We start from the raw sequence: 16,862 nt of genomic DNA on the forward strand, positions 1-16,862 counted from the left end.
TGCAGGCTCCGAAACAAGGAAACATGAGCCCCCCTGCTGGTAAGTGACGGGGAGGAAGTTATCTCCCAGCGATTCACAGCTACAAGGATGTGGGAAGAGGATAGGCAAGTAGACTACAGAACCACGGCGGATGATGGAAGAAAGAATGAGAAGAATGCCTTTTAAATGTTTTTTTTTTTTGAGAGAGAGAGAGAGAGAGAGAGAGAGAGAGAGAGAGAGAGAGAGATGAAGCAAAACGAAACCAGTGGAGCACAAAGACATTTTACTAAAGGTGCTGGCAATCAGCTCAACCATTTCATTTCCCACTTTGCTGGTCCACTGCTGAATAATCCAGAATTCCAAATTAAACTTAGCTCAACATTTTGCTACTACCAGATAGTTGTGGAGATGCCCCTGCAACCCCTATTATGCCACAGAAGGGTCCCAGGGAGGATCTATATCCTGCTTGGTCCTGATCTGGCCCCAGTCTCTCGGGTCTTCATGAGCAGACAGTTGTGTAACATAGGTTGTGAATTAGTTTAATTTTTGGTTAGTAATTTATCTAATGTGCATTTATTGATTATTGTTTATATTGCTGTTTGTGTGCTTTGGTTAATTGGAATGTGCTCTGGTATAGCACACAATACAAATTATTATTATTATTATTATTATTATTATTATTATTATTATTATTATTATTATTATTGATCCAAGGGAAGATGCTTGAGTGTACCCTTTGAAGCTTGGGTTGCTTCACTCCTGTTTGTATTTGTGACCTGTTTTCCTTTTCATTCGATTGGGGTGGGGGCACATTTCAAACAGGAGAAGTGCACATTTCCACGCACATTTCTCAAAAGTGTGTATGCACCACCATTGGCTAACATGTCAAAATCTGTTTGTTTTTTAAATGCATTTTTGAATGCAATCACAAGTTTGGGAATGTGCAGCTTTTTCCAAAGAATGTGCTCCCATTAGGGGTTGCGAAAGGGGCAATTTCTGATGATTTATGAACTGGACCAAAATGATATCAGATCTCTAAGAGATCCTGGGTGCACCTCTTGTGCTGTCACTTCTACAAAGGTCACAGCTTCATTCTCCAGCTTAGGTTGTGTTGGCAACTGGAACAGACACTGTTTTAAATGTTTTTTTGGTTTTTTTAAACTATTTTGCAGATATAATTGCTCGGATCTGCTCTGATTCTGATGCTATAGTTGATACAGACCTAGTGGGGTAACTTTAGCACTTGCTTGTCCAGTATTATTGGATACTTTTCAATTTGTACAGCCTGATTATGTGGACAGGATCCTTGGAGAGGTGAGAGCCACCACACATATGCTAGATCCTTGCCCTTTCTGGCTTATAAAAGCAGCCAGAGGAGGACTGGCTGAGTAGGTAAGTGGAGTGGTCAATGCCTCCCTTCGCCAATGCAGGGTGCCAACCTGCTTGAAGGAGTAGTGGTAAGACCTACAATGAAAAAGCCCTTGTTGAATACCACCATATTGGATAATTACCGGCCAGTCTCCAATATTTCATTCTTGGGCAAGGTATTAGAGCTTGTGGTGGCCTCTCATTTTCAAGGATTCCTGGATGAGACGGATTATATAGATCCATTTCAATCTGGCTTCAGGCTTCAGTCCGACTTTTTTTTGAGTCGGAAGTTGCTGCTTTCTCCTGCTGCATGCAGGAGAAGCAGCGCAATCAAAACAGCCCATCGAATGGGCCGTGTGCACGTTGTTTACTTCCTTTCCTCTCCTTTGAGAATGAGGAAGCAATGAGCAACAAACATGCAGGTGGAGAAACGATGGTAAGGAAACGTGATTTTCCCTCTTGTGATGATGCTCTAAGTGACTCTTTCATCACGGTGCACATTTGCAAATGTTGAGTGGCGGTTCCCAAAATGTACTGTGAGAATGAATTAGGATGTTTCCACATATATTACCCCCAAGTGGTTTTATTTTAATTTTATTTTTTTGCATCTGGAGGACAAAAACTCAAGCTGACTACAACGTGCATTCGATTTAAAAATGATTCTCTTCTGTTTTCTATCCTAGTTAAGCAGCATTCACACATGCACAGAGTCATTTTTCAAATGTATGTGAAAAATGACTGTGTCTATAGTTCACCCCAGGATGGATCAGCATTGTAGAGCCCCTTTCAAAGGTTGCAAATCTCTTGTGAGACAGACAGTGCACTACAAAAAGTAAGAAGAATAAAGTGGGGAAAGGACACAAAAGACATGGCATTTACCCAAACTCCTAAGAGCTTGGTTCTAAATTATTGTGTTTTATGAGATCCTTATAAATTATTCCATTATGTATACTTTGTTGAATGAGAAGCATGCAGATCGGTTTTAAAAATAATAATCAATGAGTGCTTATGAACTCAATAGGACTTATTTCTGGCTCTGAGTAGACATGTGTAGGATTGCACTATTTTAGAAATAGACTGTATTTTACATTCCACAATCACTGAGCTCAGTATAGATTTTAGACAGAAAAAAATAGTTATTGGAAATTGATATAGATAGATCTTTTGAGGTGCCATCTGAAATCCAAGACTTAAGATTCAGGCTTCCTTTCATTGTGTATATATTTGAGAAGGAATAATGGCACAGGCTAATTTCCATCTTACAATTTGTGTAAATTTCACAACAAAGGAAGCAATAAACAAAACCAAAGTGCAATGGGATTAATCCAAGATTATCTCAATTGATCTTCCCCACAAGTGGAGGGAAACCAAACTCCCTTAAGAGTACTCAGTGTGATAATGAATAGCAAAGAATGGCTTGACTTTAGCACCAGCCTAAGGCTGACAATAAGAAATTATTACGTTGAATGTTGGATACAAATGTAAAGGATAAACGCTGAAGGCTTTTGGCACTTGAGAGGTACTTCCTGGAGCCTTATCTTAGTCTCAACAGCACCGCTGCTATAAACAAAGATGATTGTGATGCTGCAACTTAGATAGCCATAAGAATTCCCTGAGATCCTCAATGGAAACTTGAAAGATCTTTTAAAATATATTGTATTTGCATAACTTTCAGGAAAATAAATAACAAAATGTGAATGCCAAGTAAGCTTACTTGTATTTATGTATTATATTTTAAATTGAGATGGAGTGTAAAACATTTCATCTGCCATTCCATGTGTGCAAGAACAATATATGGATATGTATTCAGGATTTAAAGGACATTTGTTACTCAAAATCAAGGAAAGCTTTCAGTAAAGTTCAAGAATGGGAACAATTGCAGATGTCTGCTGAGATGTTCAAAACCAATAAGAGAAAATATCAGCATAAGCAGCCTTTTAAGAGACTCATAAAGAACATAAAATGAGGCAAGGATAGAAAGAGGAGTTTTCTAAATTAAGAACAACTAGGGTGTGTGCAGAACTCATGTCTCAACTTTGGATAATGTGTTGCTTCGATTTGGCATTTCAGACTGACATCTTGCTTTCATTCGGATCCAAAGTGGAGCTTCACTTCTGTTCGTTTCCCAAAGCTTCTGATGTCTCCACAGGGAACTCTACAAATGGCTATAACTTCTTCTTCTTCTTCTTCTTCTTCTTCTTCTTCTTCTTCTTCTTCTTCTTCTTCTTCTTCTTATTATTATTATTATTATTATTATTATTATTATTATTATCTCCTGGCAGAATTCAGGATGCAGTTTTGAGAGGATAAAGCCTCCCAAATTCCAAACAAATAGGTATGGGATGTGTGCAAGGCCTGTAGCCTCCTTGGCTTCCCACAATTCCTGCCCAGGAGAAGATATCATGAATTTCTTCCTCCCATAGGGCCTTTTCAGATCAGGAAGTGTAGGCAACCTAGAGGCCTGTAGAGTAATGGTGAGATGTGTAATAGAAAGAAAAAAACCAGACAGTACCCCCAGCCACCTCACAGTGATTAGGTAAGGTTTAAAAAACCACCAGCAGCACACATTCAAATTAAATTATAAAATAACTTGATAATGAGGCAGGAAAATGGAATCCTCTTTCACAGGGAAACAAAACTTTCAGGAAATTGAGGATGGATTTTGGCACAGTGTTAATGCCAACCTTTTCCCAGAGCTGGATTCTAAAACTGCCCCACGCGTCAGGGCTTTCAGGGAAGGCGCAGTGTTGCCAGCACCTGCATTAAGACACCCCTCAGAAATATAACATTTCATTAGGGTGACCATATGAAAAGGAGGACAGGGCTCCTGTATCTTTAACAGTTCTATTGAAAAGGGAATTTCAGCAGGTGTCAATTGTATATATGGAGAACCTGGTGAAATTTCCTCTTCATCACAACAGTTAAAGCTGCAGGTGCCCTGCCCTCTTTTAAATCTGGCCACTCTAGTATAGCTCCTGCAGCTTTAGCTATTGTGATGAAGAGGGAATTTCACCAGGTGCGACATACATACAAAGGGCACCTGCTGAAATTCCCTTTTCTATACAACTGCTAAAGATACAGGAGCCCTGTCCCCCTTTTCATATGGTCATCCTACATTTCATAGAAGATGCCCTGAAGAATGACAACTAGAGCTGAACCAATATTCCTCAGAAGCCATTTTTTCATAGAGAATTCCTGACATTTTTCTTTTCTTACCCCCTAGAAATAAAAAGAGACTTTCCAGAATTTTCTTCACCATTATTTTTTTGTGTTGGCTACATTTCCTTCCTTATCCCCTGCCATGCCCTGGAGTGATGCTAGGTATATGCGACATTGTAGAGCATGCAAAATGGGGGCCAGGCTCCCAACATAGTTCATGCTGTTGTGACTTGCAGTGGATGTGAAAAAATTCCAAAAGCCTTTATGAGAAACTGTTCTACAACCCTTGCCAACTGTGTTGCCTACCTGAGCGAATTTCTCCTATCCTTGGAGAAATTCGGTAAAATTGCCCCACCAATTTCTCTTCCCACAGATAGGGTGGAGAATTTTGAGAGGCCAGAGAAGTTAGCTTTTTGGCAGGTGGAGGAGCCCTGGCAACTTTGCATAGGTCAGGGTTCAAGGTGTGGGGTCAATAGGGAAAAATCAGGTCAAAATACTGAATCAAAGCCAAAACAAGCAAACAAAATGAGTGTGCAAGTAAAACACATGATTAAAACATATGGTTAAAAACAATGGCCAAATCTACACCAAGCAGGATATTGCACTATGAACGTGGTATGAAAGTGGTATATAAAAAGCAAGAGCCACACTACTGCTTTGTAGCAGTATTGAAGCGCACTGACAAATGTTGGGGCCCACTGACACATACCATAGACCGCTTTCATAGTGCAATATCCTGCTTGGTGTAGATTAGGCTGAGGTGTGCATCATAGATCAATAGCAATGATACACAGGTGAAAGGCAGTGTTGTATAGTGGTTGGACTTTGAACATGGAGACCTGGGTTGAAATCCCATGACGGTCAGTGAGTGACTTTAAGCAAGTTACACTTTCTCAAGCTAGCTAGCATACCTCACAGGGTTGTTGTGATGATAAAAGGGGACAAATTCGTCAAAGGATGGACAGGATAGGCACACAAGAAATAAATGAATAAATAAATAATCCAAATAAGAATCTTGACATTTTCTGCCTATTTCACAACAAACCATTGGACAATAAACACAAGCTCTGCAAACATTCATTGAGTTACACAGTAATAACAGAACTGTGCCAAACAACTTACCATTTGTGCAGTATGTCTGATGGTTAAATAAGACCGTTGTGTTGCCAGCTACGTAGTGAAAATCCCCAAAGACCTAGAAAATGAAAGTAATAAAAAGGAGTTAAAATCCATGCATGTTTGTAAGCTTGATCCAAAGTTGTTAATTTTATTGGATTTTTGTTTGGATATCTATTTTCAAGACTTCAGTAAAAAGCTGGTTTCAAACCTCAAGCAATTACTTCCATTAGTAATATCAGGAAAACTGTGCCTGTAAAAGCCAACATACTTGGGGACATGAAACATTTAGTCCTTTATTTGTTCATAAGCCGAGTTTTGCATTCACAACCACCTCCAACCCCCCTGCCCTCAACCTCAACCCTGACCTGATCATGCTGTGCAGAAATAAAGAGTAATTCATTCCTCACGCTAGCCTACTGTTGGGCCTCTCCTCTGAACAAAGATTATTCACAGTTAACAGTTATTATTTCTATGCTCAAATGACAAATAATCAGCAGATAATTCTAAAGCCATTACACCAATATTCTCATTTGGCCATTCCAGAAATAGCCTGTTCTGCCACAAAAACAAAATGGAGACCAAAAAACAAAGAAAAACAAACAAACAAACCTGCAGCTGATGAAAAGATAATTTGCAGAAATAAAGCATTCGGATTAACTTGTGCAAACTAACAATAATTAGATTCATAACTCTGAATTTGAATTATGATTCCAAACTGATGGGATATTATTTGGAATATGTCCTTATATTCATTGCCACATGCATACAAATTACCTTGTACAAACAATAATTATATCAAAAAGGCTGATTTTAGAATATGAGGATTGAATGTTATATGGAATATGTAGAGTAGATCCTGCCCTACCCCAGCTAATATTTTAAAGGATTAGACCAGGGTGGGAAACTTGTTGACCTCTAGATGTTGGGTACAGTCCCAATCATCCCTAACCAATGAACATGGTGCCTGGAGCTGATGGAAATTGGAATACAAAAACACCTGGAGGGCCACAGTCCCAGTATCTGGATCAGACAAATCCATGGACAATATCAATGGTTCCAATTGGCACCAAAGAGACGTTCGATCCCAGGGCTAAGAGCAGCTTTGGGGAAGCATTTTCATCGGGTGTCTTGCAAGAAGGAAGGGGTTCACTCTATCCACCCCATCACTCTATACACTGTGGTCCTGATCTTGATTGCTCCTCCTCGCCCGCTATTTGTTTCATGCAAGTACAGATCATTTCCCTCCACCATAGCCCTAAATGGAAGCTCTATGTTGAGAAGCAATGGACCACTGGACACCTGATGCTGGTGGCAAAAAAAGAGAAGGGCTCTTGCCTTTGTAAAGTTTCCGGATGCGTCTGGTTGGACACAGTTGAACACAGAATGTTGGATTGATGAACTCTCGATCTGATCCAGTAGTGCTGTTGATATGGTCTTATGATAATTAATCCCTACAATAAAACACTTTACTGTTGTATAAATACTGCCATAGTGTAACACCATTAGACTATGGATAGGTGGGTGGCATGTATCTGTTTTACAAGTGTTCTCTCCTTAGGCCTTTGCTAGACCTACCTTAAAATCCGGGTGAGAGGAGGGGAGAGCCCGCGATGCAACTATCGTGGGCTGTTGCCCTAGTCTAGACATCAGGCATGACGAGCTAAAGGAAAGACCCGTCATGTCCGCCATTTTTTTTAAGATTTAAAGGGCCGGCTGCACATGAGAGCACGAACAATGAAAGGTAGGGTGTTTATCCTTGATATCCTCACTCCTGGGTAGTACTGCACCCCATACGCGGCTTCTCCCAGCTATGCACAAGTAATTGCGCGGAGCCAGGAAAAGCCGTGGAACGGGCTACATGCTCGCGGTCTCGGGCTCAGTCTGAGACAGTGGGGAAAATCGGACTGAAAGGGGTAGGCTATATCCCAGGGCCAGGGAGGGTTGATCCCTCCCTGAGCCCGAGATCCCCTGTGCACCATCTGGATGCACAGGGGCGATCCTGGGGATCAGCCTGGGATATAGCCTGGTCTCTGGCCTCTGTCTCTTCTATCCGATTGCCATTGTGAATATTGCTCAAAAATGAATACAGAAAATTTATTTGTACCCCTCCTTTCTTCCTAAAAAAATGGCACTCAAAGTGGCTTACAGAACCAATTAAAACTGATTAAAACAATACATTAAATGCAATAAAACATAACAATTATAGAAAAATATTATTAAAAATAGCACCCAGCCCACCAGACCCACTGAAAGGTTAAAGGCCTTCTTAAATAAAGCAGTTTTTGCCTGCTGATAGAAGGATATCAAGGAGCAATCTTAACATCCCTTGAGAGGGAATTCCACAGCCTGGGAGCAGCCACTGAAAAGGCCCTCCCTCTCATGGGTCACTGCCAAACACCTCTGAAGAATACATAGTTAGACTGTAGTAAGGTGGTCTAGGCTGTCTTTTTTAAAAAATCCCATCTTGTTTTACAGGCTATAATCCCTCCAGGTAGCTAGAAACACACATATTCAAAATGGTTCTGCAGATAGTCTTCTGAGAGCAATGGCACATGACCCAATGGGGGGGGAGCCATTTCCCCCCCCCTACCAATTACCCTGAGTGGGACTGCGTTTTGAGCATGCATGTGGTGACCACAACAGAACCAGGCTTTCTAGACATTTGGAGTAGCCTTTTCCTATAAAAACAAGACTGGTATTTTTTAATGCAGCCACTAAAATTCAAAGAAGTGCAAAATCTAACTATGTAATGATGTTCTTATATGCATATTACTTTGGAATATGGACATGGTGAATTGCTCAAGTATCTCTATGTTAGAATCATAGCTCCATTAAGATCTGCTAAGGGTTTTACCCTGCAATAACCAGATCATGTTTGAGTCACTATACAAACTGTGCTGGCCAAGAGAAATGGTTGGTAGGCTGGACATGCACTCCTACAGGCCTTACAGGCCGTTGATTTACAGAATCTCTTAAATTACAGCATTCAGTAAACTAAAAGGCACCGAACAATGTATTTTCCTAAAAATGAAAATAAAATAAAGCCTTAGAAGACATACAGCAATCAAAATAAGCAACCTAATTCACGGCCATTTGTTTTTAAAGGCTCTTTGAAAACAAAATGCCTGGATTGTTTGTTTTGGTTCACACTCAACGGGAAATTTGGCAGAGGGGACATAACAAAAATCCAAAGAGGAAGAAAAATCAAAGGTGGGAAAACATTTCTGCTTGCAATGGAAATTTTTATTCAGAACCAACACCTCTGCTTGCATTGTGCAGGGCCGACCATTTTTTTTTAAAAAATGACCCATACAGGATGTTAACAACAACACATAGCATTAATGATTTATATCCAGAAAAGGTCATTAAGGGTGCCTCTTTGATTCTTCATTTTACTTATCCTGTCAATAAAGTGCTTTGTTAAAACTCTTGCGCTGGCCTCTTCAGGATAAAAGAGGAGGGGAAAATAGCAACAACAGGAGATCTAACAAAATGGGGTTGGGAGGGGGGAGAAGAGATTATACAGTGCACTGACATAAATATAATATGGTATCTCTAACTCACAGTCTCCCTGTAACTGATATACAGCATTTAATCAAAGTCCAGATATATGCTTTTGTGTTCAATTAAACCACAGTATGATTTTGCCCGTAGGTTCTTCTCACAGAATCCCATCACAATGGAAATAGCAGAGAGCGTTCATTGTAAATCTTTTTCTCCTTCTTGAGCTAACAAAGATAATTAAGGTGGCCCATAGAAAGAAAAAGGCAAGACCCATAAACATACCAGACAAGGCAAATAATAGTCTAGCAGACAAGGCAAGTAATTAAAGTAGTTAATTTCCGAAACAAAAAAAAGCAAGTCCATAAACTTGCTGTCAATTCTAAACTGTTCTTAAAAACCATCCGTTTCTTAAAGCAAACATCAGTAGGCTGGTTTGTGTGTCATCAGATTTCCATTACATGCTACATGACATCTCCATGAATCAATTGGCTACTTGTTCCAAAAGAGAAGACATATGCAACTCCAAGGAAGGACAGAAGACCTATATTCCTATAACCTTCATGGTTTAGTACAACAAGCATAATGAAAGGGGCAGGGGACCATATCATCTCTCAAAGTATGTCAAATCTACATTTTTAAGAAAAAAGAAATACTGTCCATTTGACAGCCTAAAAGAACTGGATAGCCAAGATACATACTACCTATTAAATATATGGATGGTATGATATCCAATCCAGTACTGCAAGTGGTAGAGGAAGATGCCAACATTACCCAATAATTTTTGAACCTCTCCTCTAATGTTTTGGATGTTGCATTTTTAATACATTTACAGCACAAACATATACTGAGAAGTAAATCACACTGAGTTCATTAGTGCTTACTGAGTTCATTAGCATAAGTAGATATGGTTGCAGCTTCTCTCTGTGTGTGTGTTTGTGTGCATGGCATCTTCTACTTAGGGCACCTTCTCCCATTGGAGGGTTGCGATCATTACAGCTATTTATGTTTCTGATGCTGCTGCACTAAATAATTGTATAGAAGTACAGCTATACCATTCCCTCAAGTACTTTAGCCATGATATTAATTTTCCCACTGATCTTTTACCTTCAGTTTTCCCTTGTATAATAAGTTGGAGAACTGTGTATTTTTCTCCTCAAATAATATGACCAACAATTTTCTTCTTTTGATGGCATTTTTTAATTCTATTGGTTTGTTAACCCTACATAGTATGTCCTCATTTGTTATTCAATAAGTCCATGGTGACTTCAACATATGTCAGTATATCCATACTTCAAAAGATCCAATTTTGTTCAAATTGTTTTCTTAAGTGTCCAAGCCTCTACTCCATAAAATAATATTGAAAATACATAGCATCTTACCATCTAAGTCCTTAGTGTAAGATTAAGGTCCTGATTATATAGCAGTTATTCAGTCTGTTAGTTCACATCCAACATTTCTGAAACTCCAAACCATAATTTGGAGAATCAGGAAAGAACCTTGTGATTGTGATCTCCCTCCCTCCCTCCTCCCCTTGCTCATTGTTATTTTCCAGTTTAGGCAAACTACAGAAAACTGGTTTGCACTTGCACACCAATTCGACTAGAGGAAGCCATCTTGCATGGAATATCGGTCAGACAAATCATTTGTGAACTAATTCTGTGTTTCTTTCACAGTTTGCATCTCTCCCCGTGTCCCCAATCCTCTGAACTTTGACTATTTTGGAGAATATCTTTTTTTATTTGTGTGTGTGCCATTCACATGCTGGTCCAAATGCTACCAACCTTTTAAAATTTCTTAAATACTAAAGACATATCCAAACTTTTCAAGAGTGATTGATATGCTTCCCTTCCCTTCCTGGCTGTGTTTGCACATGTTGAGAGGACTGACGACTGTTAGGAATTTCAGGACAGCTGAATTAAGACCTACTTCACAGGTCTGTTGGAAATTGTATCCACAAGGTGACTGTCCTATGAGGCAACTTATTTGTGTGTACAGTGGGTCACATAGATACTACCAACTGATTTTGTCAATCTTCCAAAAGAAATGGTTGCCATCAGGGACAGTCTCAAGGGTGGGCATGAATGGGCACCTGCCAAGCACCCACACCCCAGCAAAGGCTCACTGACAAGAGTCCCCTGCACTTGTTCCTCTCCTTCATCAAGCAACTTGCTTGTTCACCTGCCTCTTTCTTTGGTCAAGACAATGCAGGTGGTGAGAAGGAGGAGCAGTAGATGCCACCATCTGCTGTCTCATTGCCTCTCTGCCTGGAAAGCAACCAGGTGGTAGCAATAACGAGGAAGAGGAGCAGCTGATGGTAATGCTCATGAGACTCACTGACCCTGTTCAGATGACACACTAAGCCAAGCTGGTTAAGCATTTTGAGATAAACATTATGGCTTAGTGTGTCATGGGAACCATGATGTAGTATGTTGTGTGAACCACTCCTAACCATGGTAGCTACCTAACCATGGTTTAAACATGCTCACTCTCCATTTGCTGCAAAAGGGTTAGTGGCCTAATCATGGCTTAGTGTGTTTTCTGAACAGAGTCACTGGGAGAGAGGGGTTCATTGAGGGTATCTTGACCAAGGCCCCACAAAAATCTGGAGCCAGCACTAGTTGCCATTTTATGGAGAAAACAACATGGTAGCAGTTAGTTTTTGTTGTATTATTGGTTTTAATTTTCTTTATCATACATTACTATTATTTAACTTACATTAAATGATTCTCACATTTTGAATAACAAAAAAGCAAATGCTATCATACTAATATTATGTATGATGTAATTCTATGCATAATTACACTCATGCAGTCCCTTACACAAACTATGGAATGATTTGCAACAAGGGCATATGAGAAATGGTTCTCTCCATGTGCATAACAGAAGGGTCATGCACACATGGGCAAATCCATCCAGCATTAAGGAAGGTTTGCCCCCAGGACTATAGGATACAGTCCTATGAGCTATTGTCTTGGAAGAGAAGTTAGGTTTAAATTTATAAAATAATTGCTTCCATAACATCATTACTGCTTAAATCATGCATGTATAAATAGTGCCCATCATCTTATACGAATATCATAGGATTGGTTGTATTGTTTAATCATGTTTTACTGGATAAAAAATACTTTTTTTATCTTGCATTGCCAATGCCAATGGCTTTTATGACATTTTGACTCAACATAACAACTCAAATTAATAGTGTAACTGAATAGCTTTGAAATAAGCCAAGAGACAACAAAATTAATCCAAATACATTCAGTTAATAATTTTGATTTTAAAAAAGATTTTCTTATGAGAGAGATGAATGGATAAATCACTGTGCTGACTAAGAGAAGAATGGATGACTTGATATTACTGCTGATAAATTACTTTAAACTGTACTGAGGTCAGATGTGGAGAGAGGAGAACTGATTAACTTCATCTGATATTAATTGATTGAAAAGCAATAGCTGATCATAATAATTCATATAACTTGAAGGTTATTCAAAGGCCATCTATTTCAAATACTAATGTTTAAGTGCTGGTGAAATAGACTGTCCCTACGTTAATTTGGACTTTGGTTAGTTCCCTGGTGGAACCAGCACCGTATGTCTGAAATGGTTATAAATATGCCCAATAGACCGATGTAAGTGGCATGCCATGCAGAAGTATCCAAAACAACCAACAATAAACCTCACCTTTCAACAGCTCATTCCAAGGCATTAAAGGCATGACAGGAAGAAAACAAACTGTATCCATTATCTATCCACAAGAAAAACACTTCTGAACCAGACCAGACCTAGCCTGCATTGGCTCCTTGCAGGAATCGGATGTGTGTGTGTGTGTGTAATAGATATATCTGCCTGAGTCTTAAGATTGTCATCAGAAGCCCGGCCTTGCTGGACCATCAGTGAGAGCTGTTAGGTCCTTTTCTGTGGTGGCTATGCATCTCTGGAATATCCCCAGGAAGTGGTTGAGCCCAGTTTTGCTCAGGTTCTCATTTTTACACAGCTAAGTTAATTCTGTAATATTTCCCTCTATTTTCAGTCTACATGAAAATTTATGTGTGTTTTCATCTACGTTCTCGACATATACATATCTTTGTATGCATTTTTCTGAAACTATGCATTTTGTGCATACTTTTTTTTCAAATGTATGCACTTTTGCAAGAGATCTTCCATTGTATAAAGTATTTTGTATGGATTTCCCCAAATACATCTATCTGTATACCTAACTGTTTCAGATGTACCCAATTTTTATGTGCACTTTGCAAATATATATATTTTTGGGGCACGTATTTTCTTTATGCAGACTTCAGAAAAGAATGGATTTATACATCTAACTGCATTGCAGTTTGTGTTCATGTTTGGGAAGTGTGAATTTGGTAACACTAAAACTTTTGGCAGGCTCTAAAGACCTTTATATTCTGGTTGGCTTTTAGATGATTTGTGATACTGTAACCTTTTTATCTCCTTCCATTACTTTACCCTTCTCATTTGTTGCTGGTTTTCTTATCTGATAATTTTATCTGATTTATTGATGTATGTGCTATAGTTCTTTTAATGTTGTTGTTTTTGTGTGACAATGTTGTTTTACTGACTACCATAAATCAACTTGAGAAGATAAATACTCCTGAAAGGTGGTTCAAAAATCCATCAAATAAGAAAGGTATAAAGAGCTGTCAGGCTAGCAGGTACTGGGCAAAGGCCTTTCTCAGTGGTGGCCCCAAGCCTTTGAGGCTTTCTCCCCAAGGCATTATGGATGGCCTTATTACTGCTGGGTTTAAAAAACAAAACAAAACTGAACTAAAGACATATTCCATTCTGCAATTATGCTGTATTTGTGGCAGGAGTGGAGGAGGGGGTGGACGAAATTAGTTAATGGCCATTTTTAATGTCATGGTTTAATGCTGACATTGTGATTACTATTGTATTTTTGATTTCATGAATGTTGGAGTCTTCTAAACCACTGTGTCAGGGCAGTACACTCTGAAAGGAATATTTTAAATGACTGTCATAGGAGTCTGAAAGAGGTGGGAGGTGAGTAAGCAGTCAAAATTTGGCCACTCTAGAATCCCTGAATCTGTGAACTGCCATAGCTCAGTGTGACAGAGCACCTGCTTCGTATGCAGACCGTCCCAGGTTTGATCCCCAGCTTCTCCCAATAGGGTAAAGAAAAGAATCCCGCCTGAAATACTGGGGAGCTGCTGCCAGTCAGTGCTGACAATACTGGGCTAGATGGACCAATGGTCTGACTAAGGCAGCTTCCTATGCTCCTGTGTTCCAGAGTGGAGCACAATACTTGACATTGCCAATCCTCACTCTCTGAAATTTCAAAGCCCAACCGACTTTCTCACTCAAGGCATGTTGAAACTGACATTTGATACACATGTAGCTATATAGACATCTTGCCTTAGATCATAAGATGCTGTTGAACAATTGGAAGGCACTTCTGCTCACACAAGGGAGGGAGCAACTTTCACCAACACACCATTTCCTGCTGCAGGCCTTCCATTCACCTATCATCACATGCTACCCTATTCTGCAGAGGCACCCAACCCTCAAAAGTTTATTTTCAGGGTTCTGCAGAGGGAAGTGGGATTAGCCTCTTTCCATTCACAGAAGGGAGGTTAGAATCAAACTGGTAGGAATTTTAGCAGGGTGCCCTTTTTAGATTTTGCCACCAGCTTGGCATTATTACTCGATAAATATCTAGTTATCAGAGTTGATCTACTTTATGAATGTGAAATTTGGGATCAGTTGCAAAGGAGAAAATTGCATCCGTACCCTGTTTCTATTGTCAGCTACTAAAGACATTGACTTCAAAACTCAAGATGTTCCAGAGTAAAAATGGTGAGGTCCCAGTTCATTAGTTCACAGCCATTTCTGCAAAGGCCTTTAGAATCTACCGGTTAATTCTCTTTCTTGTACAACATATATCAGAGTTGGAGGACCTCTTTCAGGACCAAATTCAGTTTCAGAGAAACTCTCGGGGGTAACACCCCAGTTGTGGGAGGGGCCAAATACAAACAGAAGGAACAAAGGCAAAAGGGGGTGGGGCTCCCTTTTTTAAAAAAACCCTCCAGCTTATTGTCTTTTAAAGCTCTTATTGCTAGTAACAAAGCCTTAGGAGAGGCAAAATGTGGGAAAACGTCATATATCCTTACAAACATGCATCATTTTGGCTCAAAATGCTCTCCTACCACTCCCTGACTTTCTCTTACATATACTTGATGCCACAAAGCTTTGGAGTTGCTGTGTCATGCGAACCTGGTGAGTGTGGGTGATGCAAGGGTTAAACAACTGTCACATAGCCCATTGTCTGTTTTAAGATTTTTTCAGCCCTCGCATTACCCATGCTCACCAGGTTCGCACAACACGACAACTTCCGAGCGAGGGTTGCATGTTCTACCCGGCATCCACAATTAATGACAACACCCATGGTGTGTCGTCTGAACTTGGTCACTGATAGCCTTCTCCTCCATGAATTTGTCTAATTCTCTTCTAAAGCTTGCAGTTGAATATTCTGTAGTTTGACTACATGCTGTGTGGAGTAGTACTGCCATTTATCGCTGAGTCTCCCACCATTTATCTCCTATTATTGTGAGAGGGGAGAAAAACATCTATCAATTTTCTCCACACTATGCATATTTGCATACACCTCTATTGTGTCTCGCTTACTCACTTTTTTTCTAAGCTAAATATCCCCAAATGTTGTAATCTTTCCTCATAGGAGAGTTGCATCAGTCCTTTGATAATTTAGCTTGTCCTTTTCGTCATGTTTTGAGCTCTACAACATCTGTTTTGAATTGCAGTGACCAAAAGTCTTGCTTTTATACTGTTGTTTTTATGTTTCTGATGGTTAAATTTTGTATACTTTTTAATGTTTACTGTTTTTAACTTTTGTGAACCACGCAGAGAGCTTTGTCTGTGGGGTGGTATATAAATGAAATAAATAAATAAATAAATAAATAAATAAATAAATAAATAGTATTCCAAGTGTAGTCACACATAGTTTTGAATAAGGGCAGTATGGTATTAGCAGTTCAACTTTAGATTCCTTTTCTAATTTCTCCCAATATGGAACTTGCCCTTTTCACAGCAGCTCTACACATGGTCAACATCTTATGAAGAAAGAAAGAAAAATGCAGAAACCCACATTTGCAATTGGTGAAAGCTTAATATTCTGTGAAACCAAAACCAAGACCATGTATAATAAATGGAAGGAAGGATAGGTAGCCATGGTCAAGAACAGATGAGTAGCCCAGATGTGCAGGAATAGATTCAGGAAAGCTAAAGCTCATGATGATCTGGGGCTGGCAAGGGATGTTAAGTGCAAGAAAAGGAGCTTTAAAAATATATATATTTGCAGCAAGAGAAAGGGAAAGAAAATACAAGAGCCACTGCATGGTGAGAATGGTGAAATGTTAATGGAACTGTTCAACTCCTATTTTCCCTTCTTGATAAAAAGTTGGTCAGATAATAATGAGGGCTAGATCAAGGGCTTCTCTAAATGAGTGATTTATTGCACACTCGTGATTGGCCACTCATGGAAGTTTTCAGGTTTATTTCATGATGTTGTAAACAATCCGGACATCTCCTGTGGAATCCTCTGGAAATCCTGGGATAAAAAGAACCACTGTTAAAGTGGTAATAAAAGCTGAGAAACAGCAGGACCTTCTGCCACTAGATGGCTCTACCTCAATAGAACTCAATGGACTGAATGAAGAGGAAGTATTCAATTCAAACCCCTTG

The 16,862-nt window shown here is 39.5% G+C and overlaps 1 long non-coding RNA gene across 2 annotated transcripts in view; it reads right to left on the bottom strand.

Moving 5' to 3' along the window:
- Positions 1-16,862, bottom strand: part of LOC134399009 (uncharacterized) — a 265,250-nt gene that overhangs the window by 172,641 nt on the left and 75,747 nt on the right. For both annotated transcript variants that reach the window (XR_010025472.1, XR_010025473.1), the window contains one exon: positions 5,629-5,701. This is a non-coding gene — a long non-coding RNA (uncharacterized LOC134399009). The remainder of the gene's footprint in view (positions 1-5,628; positions 5,702-16,862) is intronic.

Source organism: Elgaria multicarinata, chromosome 5 (assembly GCF_023053635.1).
Source record: "Elgaria multicarinata webbii isolate HBS135686 ecotype San Diego chromosome 5, rElgMul1.1.pri, whole genome shotgun sequence".
Lineage (NCBI taxonomy): Eukaryota > Metazoa > Chordata > Lepidosauria > Squamata > Anguidae > Elgaria > Elgaria multicarinata.